Raw genomic sequence first — 12439 nt, forward strand, 5'->3', positions numbered from 1 at the left:
ATGACGGTGGGAATGACGCATGCATTATGTTTACTGCAGGCATCCTAAACAAATATAAACATTGGTTGCATACGTATACCAAAAATGAAAGCTTAGATTGCAGGTGAGAAAATCATACGAATCAAAAACATGTCATACAAACAAAATTGACATTGAGATGTTATTCGTACTACGCATTACTAAATGCTCATGTTTTTCAGATGCAATTTGATAAATTTGTAGCATGCAATGCATTGTAAGTTTAGAAATTACCCTATGGTCAGGTGCTGTAGAATTATTACTTGATTAAAGTGTTCCAACAAAGCGCCTGTAATGAAAAATATTAAAAGTTTTATTGGCCTCGTTGAAAATTGGTAATAGGTAAAACGCAGATATAACTGAGTGATAATATCAACAAAATTTATGACTTTTTTATGAGTTTATAAGGAACTAGAATAAGGAACTTGTTATAAAGCCTGGCATAGGGGTAGCGCTTCTTACCCGTGATCTGGGGGTCCCGGGTTCGAGTCCCAGTTTGGGCATGGTTGTTCTTCCGTTATTCTATCTGTGAGATGTGTGAATGTGCCCTCCTGTAAAAAGGGGTTGTGCAAGCGAATAAGTGATGCGTGAGTAGCAAAGTCGTACTCTTGGCCCTAGTTGGCGCTACTATAAAAACAAGAAACGCCCCCCTCCGGCTTAAATCGCTGTCTTCGTAACAGCGGGCTTGTCCGTGGCAAGTGCCATAAAAAAAAACAACTTGTTATAAAAGTAAAATATTTCCTGAAAAGATATATGCGTTTCAATTTCTTATAACATTTTGTTTTTGCTAGAAGTTATACAACATCAAACATATCAAACAAATTCTAAATTTTTCATGTAAAAATTAAAAGTTATTAATAAAATAGATTTTGCAGTAGTAATATACTTAAAAGTAGAATTCCAACTACGCAGGTTCATTTGAACCACAATCGATTCGGATAATCGAATGTGTAGCCATTTGGTACACGTTTTTAATTCCATTTATAGGCTTCACGTGACTGTTCCAAAGAGCAATAGCGGTTTTAGAATTACATTTAAACTGGAAACTTAGAAAAATATCAATATGGCAATTGTATGAATAGTTCTATGATTAAAAGTACTATCAAAATATTTTTTGCATAATATTATATATATATCATAATGTAGCTGTTTAATATATTTAATTTTCTTTAAATTTCACGAAAAATAATTACAAATATTTTAATAATTTTCCTAAATTATATAGAATTATTCAAAATGCATACATTTTTTTAAAAAAATAAAATGTCATGTGTTTTAGGGTTATGGTTGTTGAAAAAGAGAAAAGAAAAAAAAAAAAATACTATTTTGAGGGGGAAAAATACTATGGAAGTGATCTCTCCAAATCTTTCTCGCAGTCACACGGGGCCAACTATTGCACGGAATAGGTTCTTTCAACTATTGTCCTAAAATGACAGTTGAGATAACATTGTTGTGTCTATGGCAAACGGTTGTCCTCTATGAGACAACTATTTGCCTTTGTCCCATCAGGATCGGGGGATCTTCCTAAAGTAGTCGTGATCTTCTGTGGCGCTACAATAGTTTCTCTCCTGTAAATACTGTTTTATAAAGGTGCAATTCCTCCTCCCTCATACATAAAAATTATAGACATAGGACAAGGCCGCAAGAGTGTTCATTTTTGTTTTCTTCAGAATCCCGTGCATGAGCATTTTGTGCTTCATAGTATGGGGAAGAATACTTTAAATATCTTTTTGATGATAGACTGAGAAAAAAAAATAAACAAAGAGCTATAATTTTAGAAATTAGATCATAAACCAAATTTCATTTATTTAAATCATTGAGTTATCACCTATAAATACATACGAATGTACGGATCAAACTTTTAACACATTTGGTTCAAAATTTGATACTGATTTATGTTTTATATTTTTAAATTATATATCAAATTTTCAATACCTCGCTTCTTCGGTTTCAAGTCATCATGCTTGCTTGCACCTAGAGAGACACACAAAGTTCTTGTGAATTGATTTTTTTAAAAATCAAAAATCTGACAGAAAGATGAAAATTTGATGTGTGTCTCAGAAATTCATCTTCCTATTATGTTTTGGAGTTATCGTGTATACACGAAGACGGACGTAATTGTTCCCAGAGTCTGATCGTTTTTCGGTCTTGTTGATGTTTGAAATAGGAGAAATTTTTGACTTGCACAGTACTTTTTCTTTGTATCCGAAAAATAACGAGATTTGCTTATAAAGTATTAATCTTATATGCTTTATTAAAATATTAATGTTTGAGCTTTTCGGTCGATAAAAATCAATCCGATTTTTATCCGTCTGTCCTTACATTTTCGCATTCGTAATATAGAGAAAATATAGCAATCGTCAAAACATTCGAAGACGCGATTTTAACAAATTTGCACATTTTAAATCTCCCTGAATTCGAAAAACACATTTTTGGAAAATGTCCGTCTGTCTGTGAAAAAAATATCTGAAACACGCTTTGAGCTAGACGGATGAAATTTGATATACTGTTATTATACCAAATTTGTATATTTCTGTCAAATTTTGAGCAAAATCCGTACAGAGGAAGTCTGTCCGGCTGTTCGAATATAATTTAATACGATAACTACAGAACGAAATGAGTTCGATTGATTTATTTCGATACACAAAATTAACATTTATAAGTCTAGTCACCTATCAAATTTTACGAAAAATCTAACAAGTGATTGACCGTCTGTCGGTTTCTACTTATTTAAATATGTAGAACACGATAACTCCAAAGCGCAAAGATTTAAATATATCAAATTTAGTATGAGATTTTGTTACCAGGGTCAGGGATTAATCGTCAAAAACACTCGCCAAGAATGACACGAACGATTCAATAAAAATGCTAAATTGACGCCAAAGATTAATATTTTTTAACTATCGTATGCCAATCCTATGCAAGGAATTTGCTGAGATAACATTTGTATTAGAGTATATAGTAGAAAGATAAGTATGTAATAGAAAGTTTTTCCTAAGTAACCACCACTGTTGGTTGCTTAGGAAGATCTTATTCTTGATTATATTTTCCAGTTCCTTTAAAACTATCAGAATAACTAAATTTTGGTATGTTGAGTCCTACTATAAAAAAAGGCTTAAATATTTCATAATTTTGATTAAAAGGACTGACATTTTCTCCACATGTAGGAAGAAAAAAGACTCCGCTCAGAGACGTGATCGAATTTTTTATTGTAAAAGTGGTTGGTAACAAAAAACAAATCCTGCGATTGCAACTCGCAACAAATTGAGGCTAAGTTCCAACAGAAGATAAGAAGAATGGCAGCTTTCTCACACGAGGCTTTTCAAGCGTGGTTTGCTTGATGACGGTTCTATTAGCAGATGATGGAAAAGTGAACCTGTGATTGTTGGAACGCGACATTTCGCTTTGGGGCCCGAAGGGTGCCTCCCTTTAGGGTTTTTGCCATGCAAGGAATCTCTTCGGAATCACCCATGCTGAAATCAATACTGATGAATGATGGTTTCCGATCCTGCAGTCGCAGATGGTCTTTGATAAGCAATCCTATACTTTGACACTTCATATCAGTTTTCTTATCGGAATGTGAGCCTTCTAGTAGAAGAAATAGGAGACGCATTATCAAAGTTTATTGATAGGAGTTATTTGGGGATAAAAGCTTTGTTAACGTTTTTTTTTTTTTTTTTTTTTTTGAATATTTGCATTTTGACCTTTGTGAATTGGATGCGAGTGAAATCTTGATATACACCAATAAGCAAAGGAGAGCCGTTTTCTTTTCTTAATGAAGTTAAATCATTATTACAAATCTTTTTGTGGTACGCTAATATAGCATGTAGAAATAATATGGAACATGCCCATACAAGAAGAAAGGCCTCCATTTATCTGAAATCCAGTATAATAATCACTTTGAAGGGCAGAAAAGACGAAGGGTAGGAGAACAAAGAGTACCTTCCTTTAGAGTACTTTCCTTTGACCAATTAAACTCAAAATCTGGCATATTTTTGGTATTTGTTTATTCTTACGGCACCCGGGTATATTTCACAATTTTACAATTAAGCCACGATTAAGGGTTTCTGTAGCGAGTTTCAGATTACATCAAGGTCGCAAAATTCCATAACACATAAGATGTGCCAAGATGGTTGCGTTTCATGATTAATTTGGCAATTTTCAAAGAGAAGATCGCCAATGCCAAATTGCCATTCTCCAAGTTGAAGACAGTTTGCACTTCTTGGCGATTTATTGCGAAAGGATTAAAATTGGATAAGCATCTACACATCTTTAGATAAGCAAACTGCTGGCTACATGTAGTCCACTTAAAAGTTCCATCGGGCCCAGATTTTAAGATAATATTACAGAAATTTTCTTGTTATTAAAGATGCTATTTTATAATAGAATCTAGTTTTTATCTATGCAAATACAGAGTCATTTGTCATTTTGACATAAAAATTTTTTATGCGTTTTGAGTTGATTAAATTGATTAAAGTCATTGAATTTATTTAGTTTTTTAAAAAATAAACATCTAAAACTTCTGATTTTTTAAAAACCATTTACTAAAAAGGTTGGACTTTACTAACTATAAATGTATTTATTTAACTTGTTATATTTTCGACATATCCGGTGAATAGTCTCTGAAAGACTAATCATAAATCAGCTAAAAATGTATAATTCCTAGAATAAAACTATATGTTAGATGTCACTCATCTACCTCATTGCATTTTTTTAAGTGGTAAGCTTACGAGCTCATGCAAAAGGTTTTACCAGAATAGATTTTGTTGAAAATATGATAGAAATCTACATTTGTGTTAAGTATGTTTACCAATTACTAGCTGACGGAATGTTTGAATTATTGTATTCACAGACGGACAGAGAGAAATTCTCTTTCAGCTTCATCCAGACATAGAATTACATGGAAAATTTCGAGTTAGAATTCTTTGTTCTTTGACGGTTACAATATTTTTTCTAGGTAAGTTTTGAGAAATCATTTAAAAAAGTATCTTCTGCAATTTTCCTGGATAAATTAAGACATTTACTTTCTTTGGAAAGCCTAAGCAACTTTCTAAATCAAAAGCAAGCGACGGAATCTTTAATGAAACTTGATTTCGCACTTAGCTTATGCATTTTTTTAAGCATTCATAAGTGACCGAGCATTTCTAACTTAAAACGGATTTATCATCAGAGTGACTTCGATAATGCACTCAATCCGCTAACCTCGATGAATAAAGCTTTTAAAATAAACAATAAATCAACATTGAGTTTCCCATTATCTTTTTCTCCAAGAAAAATATCTTTGTGGGAATATAGGTATCCGATGACTGACAGTGAAAATAAATAATTGATTTTCACAAGAATGAAGCGACTCAAAACTGATATGATGATACTACTCTAAAGAAAATGATTGAAGCAGACCGGATATCTTCGGTGGAAACGGGTCTTTGGTTTCACACGGAATATTAAACAGTAGAAAAAAAAAATTGTGTCTTCCATTATGTCGAATTAAGAAATGGAAACCTTGGTAAGCCAAGCGATTCTGGGAATTTTGAGTGATTCCCCCTCACAATTAAATTATGATTATATAAAATGTTCACACAGAATTAATATGAAGAATAAAAATTTGAGATTTCAGAACAAATAGTCTGAAGTCTTAAAGAATCAGAAAATCAAATAGTTTTTTTATTTATTTGGTACAATTCGGTTTTAAAGGTGACCAAAAAGCGCCAAGAAAATTTTTCACCAAATTATAAAAATATACTCAAGTGTTATATCACATGCTATATAATTTGCTATATATTCGAATCATACTATATAGTTTGACGGTTGAAATCGCCACATTGGCGAAATTTTTTGCTGGCGCTTTTTGGTCACCATTACAACCGACAAGTGCCATTTATTATTGTTATAATAAAACTCGATCAATTGTGCTTGAAGAATAAGTGTGAAATTATTTCTGCTTCATCATAACAACTGGGGCTAAAATTATTTATTTTAATAGTTTCTTAAAATAAAAAAAAATCAAATTATCGGATGTGTTCTTTCTCTTGCACTTACACCATATACTTGCACATACACATATAACATATGGTCATATTTTTGGTGCTTGTCTGTCATGCATGAATCTATGAAAGAAAATAGGTACTTGATTATCTTTACAGTCCCTGCTATAAATCTCTAAAAAAAATGCAAATTATCCTCAACCATCTTGCCTCTTATGTATTTAAACGTTTTTGGCTGCATCTGAAAAATCGCCAAGTAAGCCTTGGAATGCAAATATTTTGGCGAAATCTTGGCATCTTATGTATAATGAAGGTTTGCGATCTTGATGCAATTTCAAAATTGCCAATTACACGCGGGAAAGTAATCATCTTGACATCCTATGAATAATGGAACTTAGTGAAATCGTGACACTTTATATATGTTACCGTTAATGTCCGAAATTGGTGAATGTCGACACTCACCGGTGAAAGTCAACATATACCAAATATTTCGGTGAAAGACCGGATATTTTATTATATTCTTACATATTCGAACTATTACCAGTGTATGTCGACAATCACCGACATGCTCTGGTGGAGGTCGAGACGAGACGCCGATGTCCACGGAGATGCAACACCACTGTGGAATACAAGTCCCTGATGTCGACCATGGGCGTAAAGATACCTGAAATGTGTTGGCAGTTGTTGTTGGAATAGAAGACTCCGACTTTTATAAATTAGCAAACAAAAATGGTACCCTCACGCAGCTTCATACCGTAATCAGTTTGCAATTTGTCAAGAAAAGTTACTTTCCATAGATGAGATTTCTTCTCAAGAAATGTCGCGGAGAGAAGCCACTGCAGCTAATTCGAAAAGTGGAGGGCAAGGCTATACACGCTGTCATTGCAAAAAGAAATGTTTCAACTACTAAATGCAATTGTAAAAGCAAGGGATTCTTGTGCAATTCAAAGCGCCGTAATAATTTTAATTGTTGTAACAAATAAGATACATATTTTTTTAGAATCTATTTATAAATATAAAAAATGACTAAAATTATTATATTAACAAAATTTATTAGTTCGTTTTCCAAAAATCAATGAAACCATAATTAAAAATTAATTTTTTCGCTTGCAAATTAAACATTTGATAATCATAATATATATATTATATGAGAATAATAAACTTCTTACAAATGTAACGATAAAAATTAATGTAACATAATGAGTTAAAAGAATTTGTAATACTTCAATACATTACAAATATATAATTAATCATACTTTATTAATTTAATACTTCAGTGATAAATTATTGTTCCAGTATTTTATAATAGAGTTTTTCTTTATTTGCAACACACGATTTATTTGAGAATTATGCTAGAAATATTTGAATGGCCTGAGTACTTGTCATGCGTAATGCCATAATTTGAAAAGCATCGATTAACAACTTGTTGTATTTAAAACCATAATTTAACAATAATATGAATTATAATATACAATGTTATATTACACAATAACATAATATTAATAAGAAGATAAATTCACCATAGTTTTAACAATTTATTGCATTTAAAGTTATTGAATGCAGGCCTCCAATGAGAGGTAGCCTGCTTTCAGATATGCTTTCATTTTTTTTTTTTTCTTACTGTATGATTCTCAAAACCTTTCTGCAAGCCACAATGGTATAATAATTTAGCGTGGTTTTAGGATTTAAAAAAATTAAAAACGTCAAATTTTCATTGTAAAATTTTTGGAAGTTAGAAGGGAAAAGAGTAATGTTAAAAATTATATTAACTAATTAAAATTCAAATCAAAATTTCAAAGAAAAAATTGATCCGATATGCTTTAATACAGATCTATTTTTCATCTTCTAAAGAGCTGAATTTTGTAACTCTAGATCTAAGATTAAGCCTAACAATCGCTATACAGATCTTTCCTATAAATAGCATGCACACATGTACTACTCCTCTTTTCATAATGTTCATAGTTAATTCCACTACACAACAAAAAGTTTTCCTTCAGGATAAAACATTTCGGTAAACATAGAATTTTTTTAAAATCCAAATTCACTTTATTCTATGGAGAGTTATTTTTTATTGACCAATATATTTTCATTTAATGAAAATGAGATGCAAAACTTTTTGCGGTTACTTCGGCCATTACTCATGCCATACTTTCTTTTAAAAATCGAATCGGTTTGTAGAAAAAGAATCTGCTTTTCTATTTCTTTTTTCTTTTCTTTTCTTTTTTGACGAATTTTGTATCACATTTGATAATGACTTACAGCATGTGCTTTTAGAATTATACGCCAATTTTCATTTATCCGTTTTTAGTAATCGAAATCTCATACATGCGGGCTGACACAAGCGTAATTCCACAGATGATCCAATCGAAGACAGAAAAATTTAGAACATCAAAATTCATCCGTGTTTCTTCACAGGAATCCGTGTAAAATAAGGCAATGCATATCATTCTAAAAAACTCATACAAATTTATAATAATGTAATTCATTAAATACAATGCATGTTTTTTTAAAAAATCTGAAGACATTGATTATGTTTCAAAATTTATCAAAAATGAGACAGCATTATACATAGCCTACATACAACCTAACTACCTCATTAGGATGATACTTATCGTTCGATGCAATAATTTCTCAAGTTTTTAGCATCTTCCTTATTTCACTGGAAAGTTGCTGCTCTGTTAAGTCCATTATTTACTGCTTTACTGACCAAATCTTCTCCGCAGCTTTTTGCTGTGGCACAAAATGTAGATCCATAAGTTCTTCTACAGTTCTGGCTACACTCATCAATGTACACTCAATCATCATCTACATTCATCAATCTTCCACTAGCTCATCAATGTTGCTGCGATCCCTTTTAACCCCATAATATTGGCCAGAGACATAATTTCGTTTCCACAGGCACTTGCTCATGCAAATCCCTCGGAATCACATTCGACAACGCTATCCGACCAAAACTTCTTCCATGTAGATAAAAAACTTCGCTTTTAACAAATGTTGAACAAAGACTGTTACTGGCCATTCCAGCATGTAATGCTATGGTGATTTCTCGTTAATTGTTCTGCGAAATATCGCTCGTTAAGTGAATCAATTTTTTCCATTATGTTTTGCTTGTTCTGATATGTGTTTTGTTAAGTGAGGTTTGATTGTATTAGTATCTAACTTTGTAACAAGCATGTAGTAATTTTAAATATGATTCCGAGTCTTTTTATTTATTGCTATTGATACCATTATTGCCTGAAACACATTTCTGAAACCAGTTCTTGTCTGAAATAAAGCGAGGGAAAACTTTAAAAAATACAAACAGCTGCAAAAAGGAAGGATGAGTTAATCTGATAAGTGAAAATGAATCCAGCTCAAATAATTATTTACAAAAAATTATAAAACGTTTTAAACTAATTTTTTTTTCATAATGTATATATTTCATAAATATTTGTGTTTGAATAATAAGCAATTTGTAAGGTTAAGTTTTATTTTACCACATTAAAGGAACTAGGTTGGGGGAAAAAAAAAATAGAAGATTATTGCAGATAAACATGTTTTTTTTAAAAAAAAATTTTTTTTACTCAAAAACCCTTCAAAGTCAAAAAAAAAAAAAAAAAAAGAAAAAAAGAAAAAAAAAAAAGAGGATTTAATTTTTTTAAAAGTTTGCAGCTAATTTATAAATTGCTACAACATTTTTAATGAAATGTTAAGTATTAATTAATAAAATAAATTTAATTTAATACAGTTTTGTTCCCAAATTTATTTTAATCTTTCTAGTTGACATGATAGATTATCTAAGAAATCTTTCCTCACCGAATTTGAATACTTCGAGATTCGTCGCTTCAATTTCAAGGATTGTAAAGAACAGTTTCAGTGGAATTATAATTTTTCGTAATAAAAGCTGCTCAAATGAACTAGAAAATTCTTATTACAAAAAACAAATATAAAAAGTTCAAAAAAAAAAAAAAAAAAAAAAGAAAGAGAGAAGGTTTTTTTTCTTTTTGTGTTAACATTGAATATTTAGAAAGCGTATTAATTGTGTGTCTTTTCTTTCAACTGACTGGAATTCGCTATCCTCCGGAAACTGAGAAGTATTAAATGCTGTCTTGCTTTTCAATGCAATTAATATTGAATGAGAGGCTCACAAACATCTTGCGTCAGAAAAACTGATGTTTATAATTTTATTAACATCAACGTAGCTGGAGAGTTTGGAAAAAGAATTTATTGAAATGAAAATTACCTTTCTTTCACTTGTAATACATTCAAGCTATCTGGAAACTTTGAAGCTTTGGAATTTCTTCAAAAACAAACATTAATTTGTTGTAGGGGGCGTAGCTCAGATGGTAGAGCGCTCGCTTAGCATGCGAGAGGTACCGGGATCGATACCCGGCGCCTCCAAATCTTTTTTAATTATCCCCTTTTTCTTTAGAATTGCATTCATCACTTTTTTATTTATTATAAAAATTATTCTGTATTAATTAAAATTTATTACCTTATTTATAAAGTTTTTATTAATATATTTTGGAACAATTACTTTTTATTATCTGAAAAATTTTTCTGCACAAGTATTCCTGCTACTTAAGAATGTTAACTTATACTACATTCTTCTTACTTTCAACCACATAAAATTTCTGGTTCAACAATCGTATTTAATATCATTAACAAATGTATTAATCATCTACAAAAAAAATTAAAAATCACATCAAAATGCAGGGAATTCAGTCTAAATGATTCTAGATTTTAAATTGAAATTAATTTTTTTAATTGTTAAAATATTGAAATGTGATTTCATTTAATTATTTAAGTTGTTTTAACACTGCTGCATTTTTTTTGTAATAAAAAATGGATCTATAAGATTGAAGCCGAACAAATTCATGCTAAAATATTAAATCATATGAATAAAGCATAAAAAAATTTGTCAATATTCTGTATTTAATATATATTATATTGAATACTTTTTTTAAAACTACCGCCTATGGCAATTAAGTCTGCTCACTTTCTAGTAAAACTCGCATGCATAACTTAATATTCATGATTTATTGAAGGAAATATATTTTAATATCAAAGTTAAATATAAATGAAACAGTATTAGTACAATACACTGCTTGCTCCATGATACACAAAAGGAAGTTCATAGGAATCATAACCCTCTCCGAAATTTGGAAAGAGTGCTGTCATAAGGATCATCACATTTTAGAATTAATCGGATTATACTATATCACTCAAAAAATAAAGTTTCGATTGTATCCAATTAAGTAAAGGAACTAAATAAATTAGTTTCGTTTTTGTATTATAATATTTTTGGAAAGGGAAAACACCAAAACTTTCCTTAAATTTAATTTCATTAAAATTCTAATTAAAATTTCGAAAAAAATCATGCTTTTCGATGTTTATAATAAATTATTTGGCGTTGTTTTGATATAAACATATTTTTCATAATATAATTGATATAAACAAATATTTCAATAACTAATTTATATATTCTTCATATAACGCTTCCCAAATGTAACCTTTTATTTATTCTAAATTATATACTTCAAAAACGAAAGATAGAAAAGAAAAAAATAATAAATACTAAAATGTAAGAACTTATTTCGTTAGAAAATTATTGAATCTAAAAATCGATTTTAAAAAAATCAAATGCTTGGTATCTAAACAATTAGTTTTAAAGCTAACTGATAGATGGCACAACGAGTCAAATGCTTTTGAGAAAGAATATCCTTATGAATGAATAAATAAATATTGCGGCAAGAAAAATACTGGCATAGGCTCAGATGGTTCGATCTCTGATGAGAACGAGAGGTACCGGTCCCGAGACCACTATAGTGGTGTTAGCATTTTGCTCTCCATTACATCAGCCTTCTGAATGCCATTTTCTTTTATTCTAAAAGTATTAATCATAAATAAATTTCTGTCTATATTACTTTCATATTACATACCTCGGATTTCATTTACGAATGAGATAACTTTCATAAACGAATGGCTCATATACATGAATACCCCCCCCCACACACATTATATTATATTATATATATATTGTTTGGCAACGGATTCTAAAACCCTCCGCGTTTTTGCGCATGGGTTAGAATGGGTTCAATTCGACAAAATAGGGGTGAAAGGAAAAATGAGGAGGAGATATTTACTTTTAATAATAAATTGAATTCCGGAAATGCGCACATAAATACGCGCCTCACACCTCAGTGAGATAGAATCGCCGAAAAGTGGTCGTCTCGGGATACTGAAATGAACAGTACACACATATACATACATATATACACTTACACCCCCCCCACACACATAATTTTATATATGTGCTCTTCCTTCCAGCTTTATATAAATAGTTAAAAAGAAAAGATGAGTAGGACACAAAAAATAAATAAATAAAAAATATAGATAGTGGATTCTCTTTTTAATAAACGAAAAGGAGTTCCGGATCGATCCGTTCTTTACTCATT

General features: G+C 30.6%; 1 non-coding gene across 1 annotated transcript; it reads left to right on the forward strand.

Moving 5' to 3' along the window:
• The first annotated feature begins 10309 nt into the window (after nt 1–10309).
• Trnaa-agc (transfer RNA alanine (anticodon AGC)) lies at nt 10310–10382 on the forward strand. The gene has a single exon. It is a non-coding gene; the product is annotated as a tRNA-Ala (tRNA).
• Nucleotides 10383–12439: the final 2057 nt, after the last annotated feature.

This window comes from Argiope bruennichi, chromosome 3, assembly GCF_947563725.1.
Source record: "Argiope bruennichi chromosome 3, qqArgBrue1.1, whole genome shotgun sequence".
In the NCBI taxonomy this organism is placed as follows: domain Eukaryota; kingdom Metazoa; phylum Arthropoda; class Arachnida; order Araneae; family Araneidae; genus Argiope; species Argiope bruennichi.